The sequence below is a fragment of the Vombatus ursinus genome, unplaced genomic scaffold (genome assembly GCF_900497805.2).
Source record: "Vombatus ursinus unplaced genomic scaffold, bare-nosed wombat genome assembly UNPS02014820.1, whole genome shotgun sequence".
Taxonomy (NCBI): domain Eukaryota; kingdom Metazoa; phylum Chordata; class Mammalia; order Diprotodontia; family Vombatidae; genus Vombatus; species Vombatus ursinus.
The window spans coordinates 20,188,769-20,203,242 of record NW_020954598.1 but is presented as its reverse complement, the minus strand read 5'-3'; the positions used below and the strand labels follow the sequence as shown (position 1 = coordinate 20,203,242).

Below are 14,474 nucleotides of genomic sequence, written 5' to 3'. Positions count from 1 at the left end.
GAAGTTATGCAAACTGTTTAGACCTCACTTAGGATATGTTCCCTAATTAATGTGAAACTATAGTCCTGATGAAGGGTATTTGCTATCCAAGACCTTGGGGACTGTTAATGAACTATTATTCTGAGTCTAATTGTTAACACGGAACTGACTGAGCTACTGACCCATGACCTCAGCAACCTGCAAAGAGGTTTGTGAGCTGCATCTGTGAGCTGCAAGAGAGGGTGTTCTTATGGGAAGGTCGGGAGAACGATTTTTCTGCATGGCTGAGGTAGGATTCTCCTGACTCAATTTCTCCACTATGACACCTGGCAGACTTTAAACCTGCCCCAATGCAGTTGATCATTATATAACTTCTGCCTGGAATTGACATGAATCTAAGAAAGCATTGTTTCCTTACTTTAGTAATGTTCATGTTCTTTCATGGCAAATTCCTATAATCATAAGTTTTCTAAGCATAAATATCAAATCTATTAAACAATAGTTTGATGCAGGCACATCTGAGGTTATTATGGTAAGATGCAAGCATAAGACTTGAGTTATTAGGCCTAGGATTTATGAGGATAATTAGGCCAGGAGATTGTGGAACCAGGATTAAATTTGCATCAGTCTGATACAATTAATTAATGTTAAGGAGTAGCTTATGACTTATCTTGTAAATGCCTTGAAAGAAGCATCCATTTTAATTAAGAATTATTTATTTGTACATGACCAGAAGTTAGCGGACAGCTATTTGTAAAACTGTTATTTGTAAAAGACCCGCTAGATCCACCTCCTCTTGGTTAGATTTCTTGCTGGTCTTCAGGAACCTCTTGAGGCAGGGCCAGCATTGCATTACAAAGTGGGGCCTTTTCTGCTCAGGGAATGGTGGGAAGAAGCATTAATGAGTAGCTCTCATGTTTTTCCCTCCCTTGCTGAACTTTCACTTGAGTTTGCTGAATTTGTCCCTCCTCATCTCCACTCCCGCTGCCCTGAAACAATACAGCAGAGCTCAAATCTTTACTTTAAAAAAAAAGGGGGAGGAATTGTGAGAAATAAGAGTTAAGTTTCCACATAAGTAGATAAGAAATCAGCACAGACAGGCTAACTTCTCCATCCAGGAGGGGAGTGACAACACAATTCTAGCACAAAATGTATGTTAAGGGGTGGGGATCACATGTATATAAAATATATGAACAGGGCGTATAAGGAAGATTGTAACACAGAAGGATTAGTACCAATCCTAATCCAGAAGGGAGGAATTAGGCAATTACTAACTATAAAGCTTGCTCTTGCTTCTGTACGTGGCGCACTCTCCCCTTCAAAGGAAGCGTGCCTGCTTCTCGAGAATCGAAAGGATGCACTTCAACCTCTTTAATAAAAAGTCTTTGAGACACCAGTCTTTGGAACTGAGTCTGGGGTCTTCTTTATAACACATGGGAGTTCAGTCCAAAACTGGGCCCCTCTAAGTGGGCCAGTTCAGGACTGGCTCGATTTGGGATTTGGGAGTACAGGGTTATATGTCCTTCAAAGAGTAGGTGTTCCCAAGAGGTGCCAATCAACTCTGATTGGTCAAAACACTGGGAGGTAGGTTACATTAAAATGAGATCTTGAGTACATGACTTAGGTCACTTAATCCTGACCTGTTCTATCAGACCACCCCCAATCTTTGGGCTATCTAGGCATAAGAATCTGTCTCCACCCAAAGCTGAGGAGGATAAAATCAATTCAGGCCTGGGTTGGAGTTTGACCAGGATAAGAAATTTCAATGCAAACGCATTATCAATAATGTCCTTCTGAAAAACTTTGGACAGAAGGTTGGGGAGCTGGGAGCTCTGAGTCTCCAAGACAGAGATTACCAAGAGAAATCATTTTTCATAATCCTCACAACTTCCCTGAGAGGTAGATAATGTAAAGATTATTACCTCCAGTTTATGGATGAGGAAACTGAGGTCCAGAGAAAATAGAGGACTTCCACAGTGTTCAGCCTGGCTTTCAGGGCCTGTGATGAGATATCTGATTCAGCTTCCCATCACCATTATTATGATAATGTAACCATTGTTAACATTTCTGTAATATTCTAATGTCTGTCAAATTTAGAATAACAAAAATTTTACAAATACATACTCATATATACACATATATATCTTCAGGATTTGCAGAGCCCTTTATATGCATCACTTCATCTTAACTCTTCCCCTGATCCCTTGCACATACCTTCTGCTCCAGCCAGACACAGTGCAGGTACTTAATAAATGTTAGTTGACTAATTGACTGGAAGCAGTTCATGCCACTTTGTTGATAGATCTCAATGTTAGAAAATTTTGTTGTACCAGCCGCGCTGACCTTGTGCCGGTGCCGAACACTCTCCTCCTATAAGGAGCAGGCTGCCAGAGTCATACTCACCAGCCTTCGGAGCCTACCCGGATACACACACAGAGACGGACCCATCGGGAGGCTGCCAACACCAGAGCTTTATTCAGAGGCCATCACAGCAAGGCCAAGCAGGAAGGCCAGAGCAACAGAGCAGGAGCAAAGAGAGCCTGCGCTCCCACCGAGACGTTCCTAAGTACCTACTTAGCCCCTCCTCCTCAGCCCGCCTACTAGCCAATGATTGTAGGGTCAGATACCAGAAGGGGCTGAGTTTAGCGCACCAAGGGAGAGGGAGTGACGCAGGAGGCTAGGACCGGATACAGGAAAGAGGTGTCTGGGATTAGTGCATAGACAAAGAGTACGTGACCTAGGAAGTCAGGAAGGACACAGGAAGGAGGCGTCTGGGGTTGACATTGCATATAGGGAGGGGACTAAGCAAAGGGAACTCATCCTCTGCCGTCCCACTCCCACGTGGCACCGCCCCTTGCCTCAGGAGCACATGCTCCAGCTACTTCCTTGCACCCAGCTTATCTCACATAGCACTGCCCACTGCCTCAGGGCTTCTCCGTACCCAGCCCATCCCAGTTCACCACAACTCCGCCTACCACAGCCCCTGCCTCGACTTCCAAATACTCAGATTCTACCTCAATCTTGCCACAACGTCCACCTGGCAGCTGCCAACATCAGACAGTCCTTCACATTTTGTCTTGGATTGATTGCATCAAAATGTCTCTCTACAATTTCTACCAACTGCTCCTAGTTAGAACTAATTTATTCTCTCATAAGGCATCCCTTCAAATACTTGAAGACATTTGAAGTTTTCTCTTCTTCCTAGTTGTTGCAAAGAACTGGAAACAAAATGGTGCCCACCAAAATGTGAAGGGCTGGACAAATTATGGTATGTGATTGCAATGGAATTTTATTGCACGGTAAGTAATGAGAAATATTCAAGGTTAAGAGAAGTATGGAAAGACTTGTGTGAGATGATCCAGAGTGAAAAGGGCAGAACCAGATCAATTTATATGATGATCATAACAATAATGAGGGGAAAGACCTCAGAACTTTAAAGCAGTAACCAATTGTAAATTCAAGAGATACTAATGATGTAGCATACCTTGTATCTCTTAGTAGAGAAATGATGGATTAAAGGTTAAGAACCAGATATGAATTCTCCAATATGGCCAATATCTTGATTTTCCCCTCCTTCGATTATAAGGGGGAAAGGCATGAGAAGGAGGGGTGGGAGGGTATTTGAGCTTTTCAAGTTCCACTACAGGAATGTCACTGACTTAGTTGGGAGAGTGGGTTTGGGTTTTCTGGGGGGTTATATTTGTTATAAGGGAAGGCTTTTACCTAGGGAAAAGAGGGCGGTTGGGTAGTGATAGATATGGAGACGAGTGGAGTGGACATCAACAAAGCATTTAGTGGTTTAAAAAAAAAGATCCCTAGTTCCTTGAACTGATATTTCTACGGTGTGGTCTCTGATGCCCTGTGGATTCTGGTTACCCTCCTCTGTACACAGTCCCAGTTTATCAGTGTCTTAGCTAAAATGTGGGATCCATAATCATCTAGGCATCTATCTGATCAGGGAAGAAAACAGTGGGACTACCTCCTCCCTCTTACTGGTTACTGTTCTAGTAATGCAGTCTGATAGAAGCAGTGATCAGAATCTTGGAATAGGAGAGTTGTGTAGTCCCAGAGATTGTGTAGTCTAATCCCTTCTTTTTATAGATGAGTAAATAGAGACCCAGAGAGGAGAAGGACTGGCTCAGGGTTCTAAAACCCAGGCCTAGAGGCAGCTAGGTGGTGCAGTGGATAGAGCACTGGCTGTGAAGTCAGGAGGATCTGAGTTCAAATCCAGCCTCAGACCAAATGCTTGACACTTACTAGCTGTGTGACCCTGGGCAAGTCACTTAACTCCAATTGCCTAAAAAAAACCCAAAAAACTAAAACCCAGGCCTTCTGACTCAGTCTCTTTACATCTTAGGTTAGCTTTGCTTAGGTATGCTACAGCTAGGTCTAAGGTTACTGGATTATTGTTCATTCTTTGTTTTCAAATTAGACCAATGACATCATGGGTTGATGTCTTGACTTCCTATAAATTGGATTTAAGTGATTTAGAGTCGCACAAAGTCATCAACCTCACTCTCTCTTCCAGACTCATGGAAGTCCAGGGGCAGGACAAAAGTCAGAATGACTGGTGATGGCCCAGGATGCAGTGGATGACCTTGGTGTCTTCAGTGTCTGACCAAGCTCTAAGTACTGCACAGTGCCCGCTTCAGTTGCCTTCGTGGCCGTTGGAACAAATTGTTTTCATCTGCCCATTCCACTGGGGAAAGATTTCACGTGCCTGGGGATAGATATCCCCCTAATTCTCTGATGGGTTTGAGACCTGTGGGTTACCCTCAACCTGGGTTAGCCTGTCTGCCAAGACAGTTTTGTTGGGCTATGGCTGCTGTATGATGTGCTACAGCTTCTTGGAGCCACTGGTGAGAGTTGGGTGAAGGTGGACACCAGAAGTGGGTGAGTAGTTCTGAAGAGGTCTCAGCAAGCCCTTATACCTCCTCTGGGGAAGAAAGAGTTGTCTTATAGGCAGGAAGAGTAAACACACAAGCTGTAGTTTCAGCTTTTCTACTACAGACCTCAACAAAGCTACTGAGGAACAGTGCATTGGCTGTCTCACTGTCCAATTCCTCCCTGCCTACACTCCTGATCTTTCTTGTGGTCTTGAGGATAATTGGAAATTATCCTGCCCTTCCTGCGGTGATGAGAGGGAAAGCCCCTAACCCAGAGCCCCCTCTTAGGAGCCCTGGGTCCTGGCTCTACCACTGACCCATGGTGGGACTTTGGTGCAATTCTGGGCCTCAGTTTCCTCATTTATAAAAGGAGAGGTTGGATTCATTGGTCTCTGAGGTGACTTCTTTCTCTGACATTATATAGGTCCAAGATCTCAGGAAAAAAGGTGACTTAAACAAGATACTAAGAGAGACTTCCTTTGGATTATTTGAACCCTGGCCTGTGGGGGACCAGCACTGCCCTCCACATAGTGAGCTCTCCTCCCCGCCTGCCATGCATGTCTACTGAGGCAGGTCCTGAAGAAAATGCTTCCCTGGAAGACAGCGACATTTCTCTCTCCCTCTGTTTTCACTGGAGCAACAGACCTTACAACTTTGGGAACAGGGCACTGGGTGGGTGAGGGCTGGACTTGAGTCTGAGAAGTTGGTAGGGCTGGGCTTGATGGTCAGATGAACAAGGAAGACTGGGCTCTTTCTGGCTGTATTTTAAAAACCTGCCATCTCACTTGGCCTCTGGCTTCAGACTATAGAAACTGAGGCTCTGAACTTGAAGACCGCCTTCCTCCCAAAAAACCCCACAGAAAACCCAAACCCACTCTCCCAACTAAGTCAGTGACATTCCTGCAGTGGAACTTGAAAAGCTCAAACACCCTCCCACCCCTCCTTCTCGGCCATCATGACCAGTCACAAAAGCCTGTATTGTGAGGAGACAAAGGGATGGGGAAATGAAAGTCTTAGTTGCCTTGGCAACGTAGCACAGTTGCTGCTGGGCTTTGCAACAAGTCTCAGCTTGCTTCCTTCCAGGAATTTGGGGGCACTTTGTGCCTTGGAACCCCAAAATGTTGGGTACAGAGATTCACTGGGGTCAAAGCCCTAGCTGTTTTCCTTAGAAGTATTGGGGGTGGAAGGAGTAGAGTTGATGGGGTGCTTGAGTGCTTGTGCTTGGACCCCAATTTCTCCCTGGCCTCAGAAGCATTGTTTCTGGCAGTTTCTTTCCAACCCAAGGACACTGTGCCTAGCAATTATTCACGAGTGGGCCCCAGCAAGACCCTTATCTCTCTCCCTGGTGCAGTTACAAACAGCACCTGAAGGAATTATTAGTTTTAACTGGCTTTGCACTGGGTCATAAAGATATTCTTACCCACTAAACTATCAATATTACCGCCCTACCTCATTATCTACATCCTGGACTCCTCATTATCTGTATTCTAGACCTAAGACATATGTATATTCTCTACATCTCTCTTGTCAAACAAGACATTGACTGGTGGCAGACTGGACAACTCTCAATTACCCCTGAACTCTAGTTAATTTAGTGATTTAGCAGGCCTAAAACCACACCTCCATGTGGCCCCTCTTGTGGGCTTTTCCTAGTGAACTCTAGGTAAAACACCTGCACAGTAGATACAAAAAGTGCATGTTCCTTTAAGAACTGACCACTCTTTAACCACTCCCTGATCCCACCCTGAATCACCTAGTTAGCATATTTGGCACATGTTTTATTGTATTTTATCCTATATAAACTTTAACTATACCCCTTTAAGGTTGCAGATTCCTTAAGAATCCTTGCTCCCTGAAAAGTATAACAATAACATTGCCAACTTGACTTAAAGGATGCTTAAGTCTGTGAATTCATTCCAGATGACCCCGTCCTGTATTCCAGTCTTTGAGGGATCTCAATATCTCAGACCGCAACAGAGTGAGCTAACCCTTTAGAGCTAAAGGCACGTAGAGAGATGACTCAGTAGATAGGGTATAGGACTCCTCATACCTCCAGCACCTATACCTGCTCTCTGCCTAGCCTCCCAACAATGTCCTCCTTTTAAATATCTTCTCACCCGTTGTCCCACTAGCCTCAGGCCTGTGTAGCACCTGCTTGACTCCCCAGAGATGCTTGCCAGCCTTTCCATCGGTCCTGGGCCTTCCCATCAAAGGTGCCTGTTTCATAATGTCCACTTTCCCAGAGGAAACCTCAATGACTCTATCAATAAAACTATCATACACTGATTCCCAGTTATTGTATATGGTCCAGAGGTCAAGTTATAGACAGCAATTCCTGAAACTATCTTGTTACAGACATAACAGACCAAAAATATACCCTTTAGGAACCCTTTCTCCTCCCCTCCTTTTCCAGTAGTGAATGATGCCTATGACCAAGGTTGTATGTTATCACCTAATTAGCATACTTGGCACGTAATCCACTACTTTTCCTATATAAGCTTTAGCGTCATTCCTATTAGGTTGCAGGTTCCTTGAGAAGCCTTGCCCGCTGTATAGTGTAACAATAAATCTTTGCCACCCTGACTTAAAGAATGCTTGAGTCTGTGAATTCATTCCAGATGACCCTGTCCTGCACTCTGGTCTTTGAGGGGTCTCTGAACCTCTCAGGCCGCAACAATGTCTGACTCTTTGTGTCCCCTTTGGGGGTTTTCTTGGCAAAGATACTGGAGTGGTTTGACATTTCCTTCTCCAACTCATTTTACAGATAGGGAACTGAGGCAGACAGAGGTTAAGTGACTTGTCTAGGGTCACACAGCTAGTAAGTCTGAGATAGGATTTGAACTTAGATCTTCCTGATTCCAGGCCCAGCACACTATCCACTTCAAAAATCTAGCTCCCCTAGCTTGGGTGGGGATGGGCTTAATAGGTACACTGTGCCTTCGAACTTGAGGAAGGGAGAGGATAGATGTTCATTATCTAACACAAGGAGGTGGGTCTAAAAACAGTGTCTACTCACTCAGCACTGGGGATGGGTTGATGTGGGGAAAGTCTGGCTTCATCGTATCCTGGCAGTTCCCAACATCATCATCATAGTCTTTGAGTACTCCTAGATCCATTGGCTAGGCTCTAGAACATCCCGTTGTTGTTTGTTTAGGTTCTTAGTGAGGGCAGCAATTGGGAAGACCAAGCCATTTTGGAATTAATTTCATGATATCATGTGATGGTGGTGAAAATGAATAATTTCCTTAAAATAGAAAGGTGAGTCAAATCAGAAAAACACTCACTGCACAGCACTCAACACTTAGGGCCTAAACCAAGGCACCCTCAGCTGCAGGTGGGTTAATAACTTGCCCTTCAGGTGACCATAAAAAGTCCTTTATCTTAATGTTAGTTCAACACATGAGAGCAGGGTCTGCTGCTCCTGCTCTGGAAGAGGTGAGTATGGGTAGAGCTCACCCACATCAGTTCCAAAGCTCTGCCTTGCTAGGTGTGAGACAGAGCTCAAAATCTGTCTGGGGCCTAATACCCCAATCATCAAAAATTGTCATATTACAGAAGGAAATGGGGAAGGGAAAACCTCTTAATATCTCAAACACAATGAATGAAAAAATGAATAAAAAATGAAGGAAATGAAGGACGAAAGGAAAAAGCATTTATTAAGTCTTTACTACATGCAAAGTGTTGGTACAAATATAAACAAACAAGACAGTCTCTCTCAATCTGTGGGACCTTGGACAAGTCCCTTGTCTCTACATACTTCAGGTCTCCCTAAGTGTAAAAATAAGGTTTAGGACTGAATAATAGCAAATCTCCTCCCAGTCCTTAAGTGACCACCAGTGGGCGCTGCAGGAGTGCAGAGGAGAGACTCCATCCTTCAACCGCTCCTCCAGCCCCGTACGGGGTCCAGGCAGGCGCAGTAACTAAGGGAGATGATTAGCATCCGGTTGTGGGAGAAACCAAATGTGAAGGGGGGAGAGAGTAACCTCTTTTACGGAAATCATTTATTTTAGGCCACAGGCAGACAAGGATAACAAGTATAAACAATAGTATAGAAGTATTATTTGTAACTCTCTTGGTTGGGATTGACGGAATTCGGGATGCCTTTGGGAAGAGCCGCTGCTCTTACAGCGGATCCCCCCTCCGGACTCTAATGGATCCTTCCCTTAGCAACCGGCCGCCGCGTCCTCCTTTAGAGACAGGCGGAGGCTGGCTTGAGCTCCCGCTCTCTTCGGTTGCCGTTGCTTCCCTCGGCTACCCCGGGACCGAAGCTGTTGTTGAGCCGGTAGGCGTGGGGCGAGCCCTGGTGATTGGTCAGGCAGGCCCAGGCCGCATCTTTTCACTCCGCAGTCTTGGGGAATGGAGTGGTTTGGAGGCAGGAGAGGAGGCTGGGGGCGGGGGAGAGTCTTTGGTGGGTGCCCGGCTTGTCCCCAGCCCCGACCCGGGACGGGGAGGAGGGCAGGCCTGGGGGGACCCGTGCAGGTGGGAGGAAGGAGAGCCCCTTCAATTCTGCTCGCCCCAATTCACAGCACTCGAGTCCATCTCACCTTGGCAGAACTTCAGAAGTGCGCCTCAACTTAGTGACCTTTAATTTAACTCCACTCGCTTCAATTCGACTCGAAGTGATTGGAATTAATTCAGTATACATTTATTAAGCGCCTACTGTGTGCCAGGCACTGTGCTAAGCGCTCAATTACTTCCAATCACTTTAGACCAAAGCTCTTCATTTCAACACTTCACCTCTCATATGTTAACTGAGTGCGGTTGGATTAGATGAGCTGAAGGGACACTTCTAGCTCTAAATCTTATGACTCCTTGAGATTTTCAGTTTAACTTAACGCAGCCCACGTCACTTGCCTTCATTTCTATTTTTCTCCTCTGGTACCATGTAATTCCGTGGTAGGGATTCCTGGGAGCTCCCAGGATCTAGTTCCTATTGCAGCTACGTGACTGACCTTGGTCAGGATAATGAATTGTACGTAGAAAGGCACCCTGATGCTGTAGAAAGAACCTAGGACTTGGAGTCTCTGAACCTGGAGTCAGAAGACCTGAGGAGGAAGGATGAAAAGAAGGGAGCAGAAAGGAAAGGGAGAGGAAAAGGAAAGAAAGAGAAGGGATAGAGGAAAGAGAGAAGGAGGTTATAATCTGACTGCTAATTCTGTGACTTTGGGCAAGTCGCTTAAGCCTTTGAGACTTTGTTTATTTATTCCCACCATAGGGATAATAATTCCTGCCTTCCTGCCTCGGTTTGTGTGAAACATTTTATAGGGTGTAAAGCACTATGAACTGTTATTATTCTTCCACTTAAAAAAACAAACTTTAAAAAAAAGTTGACTGTAACTCTTGTTTTTTGTACTCAGAAGGTTTGCAAACTTCTTTCCAGGGAATGGGATTATCTTCATTTAATTGAATCCAAATGTGTATGTTCTGGGGAGTATCAGATTCAGTTCAATCCTACTCAGCAAATATGTACTTAGACTTTAACCCTAAACCTAATCTAAGGGGACTAGGGTTAGCAAAGAGCCTTGTGCCAGGAGGTGGGTAACAAAGATGAAAAACAACACAGTTCCTGTCTTCAGGGAGCTCATAGTTAATGGAGTGAGGATATGGTATGTACATGTATAAGTAGGATACATGGTAGAATATAATAAGTGCAGAAAAGAGATACAAGTTTTATACTAGAAAAATTTGTTGAGGGAGAGAGAGAAAAAGAGTTAACTACCTCACCTCGACATAGCAACTTTAAAAGTTACAAAACTTTTCTCACAATAGCCATATAAGGTAGGTAATACTAAAGTGTTATCTTCATTTTACAGATGGGGAAACTGAGGCTTAGAGGGACAAAGTGATTTGCCCATCATCATGAAGTTAGTTAAGTGTTAGAATCAGGACCAAGGCCTCCTGATTTCTAGTCCAGCTCTGCACTCTGGTCCATTCAGATGGGATGTCCCAGTCAGAGAGTTGTAGAGGGAGTTCTGTAAGGCCTGAGTTGGTATCATGGAAAACTGGTTATTTCTGTAACTAGGGATAAACCTCCAACCTTGGAGAAAACCTGTCATTTTGCCTGAATTTTGGAGGTTGGAATTTTTATATTGTTCTGAATATAGTCCACACACCTAAAATGAGTTATCTTTGAAAGGAAACAAAAATATATCAGTTATAGGCTATGCTCAGGTTTTACACAAGCCAGGTTTGAGGGAAGACTGTCCTACATTTGGATATTTTCCTTTTTTTTTCTTAATGATATTTTATTCTTTCCCAATTATGTGTAAAAACAATTTTAACATTTAAAAAAAGAAATTTGAATTCCAAATTCTCTACCTTTCTTCTTCCCCTCTCCTCCGAGATGGTAAGCAATTTGATATAGAATATATACACGTGCAATCATGTAAAATATATTTCCATGTTAGTCATGTTGTGAAAGAAAACAGAGACAAAAAAAGAATATGAAAAAAATAAAGAAAATGAAAAATATTATGCATCGATCTATATTCAGACTCCATCAGTTCTTTCTCTGGAGGTGGATAGCATTTTTCATTGAGTCCTAATTGTCTTGGATCATTGTATTGTTGAGATTAGCTAGTTCATTCACAGTTGAACATTGTGCAATATGACTTGTTACAGTGTACAATGTTCTTCTGGTTCTGCTCACTTTACTTTGCATCAGTTCATGTTTTTCCAGGTTTTTCTGAAAGCATCCTGCTTGTCATTTCTTATAGCACAGTAGTATTCCATTACAATCATATACTGTAACTTGTTCAGCCACTCCTCAATTGATGGGAATATCCCAATTTTTAATTCCTTGCTACCACAAAAAAATCTACTATAAATGTTTTTGCACAAATAGGTCCTTCTTCCCCCTACCCTTTTTTTTTTTTTAAATCTCTTTAGGATACAGACCTAGTAGTGGTATTGCTGGATCAAAAGGTATGCATAATTTGATTGCCCTTTGGTCATAGATCCAAATTGCTTTCCAGAATGGTTGGATCAGTTCACAACTCTACTAGCAGTGAGTTAGCATCCCAATTTTCCCACATCCCCTCCAACATTTATCATTTTCCTTTTCTGTCATATTAGCCAATCTGATAGGTATGAGGTGCTATTTCAGAGTTGTTTTAATTTGCATTTCTCTAATCAATAGTGATTTAGGCACTTTTTCATATGACTAGAGATTGCTTTGATTTCTTCATTTGAAAACTGCCTGTTATCCTTTGACCATTTATCAATTGGGAAATGACTTGTATTCTTATAAATTTGTCTCAGTTCTCTACATGTTTGAGAAATGAGGACTTTATCAGAGATACTTGCTTTAAAATTGTTTCCCAGCATTCTGCTTTCCTTTTATTCTTGGCTGCATTGATTTTATTTGTACAAAACCTTTTAAATTTAACATAATAAAAATTATCCATTTTACATCATGTAATGCTCTCTTTGTTTTGTTTGATTATAAATTCTTCTCCTATCCATAGATCTGACAGGTAAACTATTCCAAGCTCCCCTAATTTGCCCATGGTGTTGCCCTTTATGTCTAAATCATGTACCCATTTTGATCTTATCTTGGTATATACACTATACGATGTTGCTCTATATCTACTTTCTGCCAAATGGCTTTCCAGTTTTCCCATCAGTTTTTGCCAGATAGTGAGTTCTTGTACCAAAAACTTAGGTCTTTGAGTTTATTAAACACTAGATTACTATGGTCATATATCACTGTGTATTGTCTACCTCACTATTCCACTGACCCACAACTCTATTTCTTAGCCAGTACCAGATTGTTTTCATGATGACTACTTTGTAATACAGTTTGAGATCTGGTACTCTGTGTATTTTCATAATTATTCCTCATATGCCTATATAATGTCCCTCAATTCATTTCCCTGCATGGTCCATCCTGCTTACAACCTTGTTACAGAGTAATAGGAATTTAACTACAAGGAAGAGCAGCTGACTATGTGTCTGACCCTAATAAGTTATGGGGTAAAGCACTGGCAGTCTCATATTCTCCCCAACAGTTATTAATGCCATTCAACACCAGAGTGCTCTCAGAGTTAACCACCAAGTGCTCTGTGGTTCTCAATAAGCTGGCTACCTCTTTCTCTTAACTTTACCTCTTTTATGAGGGACAGTGTTCCTTTGTTTGGTTCAGGGATGTGGTGTGTATGGATTTATTAAACTCATATGGCTGGTTCTGACCTCAGTTGCTGGAAAGTTCTTCCCTTCATGCTACTTTAATGGCATGAGACAAAATAGAGTCAACTACAAGAATGGTTTAGCCATATATAATTCTACAAACCTGTAGAGGCAAAAGGAACAAAACACAAATATATCAACATGGCTTATAATGGGGATTGGCCAGTGTGGGTGGGGCAAGCCTTAAAGCTAGTGTAGATGTTCCCTCTGGGCTTTTGTCACACTAGTATCTCCTGGTTCTAAACATCCCTTCTCAGTCTCTTTTGCTGGTTCATCAGCCAGATCATGCTCCATAATGTGGGTGTTCCTTAGGGCTTTTAAGGTTTTGTCCCAAGTCCCTTAATACTTCTTTCTACTTGTTCTTCTCTGCCCGTGACTTCATCAACTCCTAGGGGTTCAATTGTCATTTCTGTGCCAAAGATTCCTGGATTGATCATTCTATCCATCTGTCCATCCATCTATCCATCTATCTATCTATCTATCTATCTATCTATCTATCTATCTATCTATCTATCTATCTATCTGTCTGTCTGTCTGTCTCTAACCCTGGTTTCTCTCCCAAGCTTTAATCCCAAATCACCCATTGCTTACTGGACATTTTGAACTAGATCTCTGGAAGACTTTGTAAATTTAACACATAGAAAACAGAACTTGTTATTTCTTTCCCAAACCCCCACCCCTTTCAAACTTCTTATTTCGATGGAAGTCACTGCCATTCTTCCAGCCTCCCATGTTTATGACTGTGGTGTTATCCTCCACTCCTCATTCTTCCCCACCCCACCTATTCAATCAGTACCAAATCATTGTTTTTACTTCTCCAACCTCTCTCTCATTCTCTCTCAACCCCTTCTCTCTGCTCACACAGCTACCATTGTGGGTTCAGGCCCTCAGCACTTTTTGCCTACGTTACTGCAACAGCGTCCTGATTAGTCTACCTTGAGTCTCTGTCTTCCCACTTCACTCCATCCTCCACACTGCTGACAAAGCCATTTTCCTTGAAGGTTGGTCTGACCATTTCAGTACCTTATTCAGTAAACTCCAGCGACTTCTTATTGGGTCCAGAATCAAATATAAGCACTGCTGTTCAGCTTTTAAAGCCCTTCACAATCTTCCAGTCTCCTGATTACTCCTCTTACACTCTGTGATTCAGTCAAACTGGACTTTGCTCCATTCCTCACATACAAAACACTCCTATGTGTTTATGATTTTGCCAGGCTGTCCTTGGTGCCTGGAATGCACTTTGTCTTTACCTCTGACACACACTCTTTTCTCCCAAGATACAGCTCAAGCACTACATCCTACATGAATTGTTTTCTGATCCCTTTCATCAGCTCATGCCCTCTTGAAACTACTTTGTATTGAAGTACTTTTAAAAAAAAATTCTTTTTATATCTATTCTGTAGAAACACACATAAAAAATCT

General features: G+C 42.9%; 1 protein-coding gene across 1 annotated transcript in view; it reads left to right on the top strand.

Annotated features, from left to right (window-relative positions):
* Nucleotides 1–9,109: 9,109 nt before the first annotated feature.
* The window catches only part of DNAH1 (dynein axonemal heavy chain 1), a 158,891-nt gene continuing 153,526 nt past the window's right edge, over nucleotides 9,110–14,474 (top strand). Inside the window, exon 1 of the mRNA XM_027837286.1 lies at nucleotides 9,110–9,147. The gene's annotated coding sequence lies outside the window, so the exon portion shown is untranslated. The remainder of the gene's footprint in view (nucleotides 9,148–14,474) is intronic.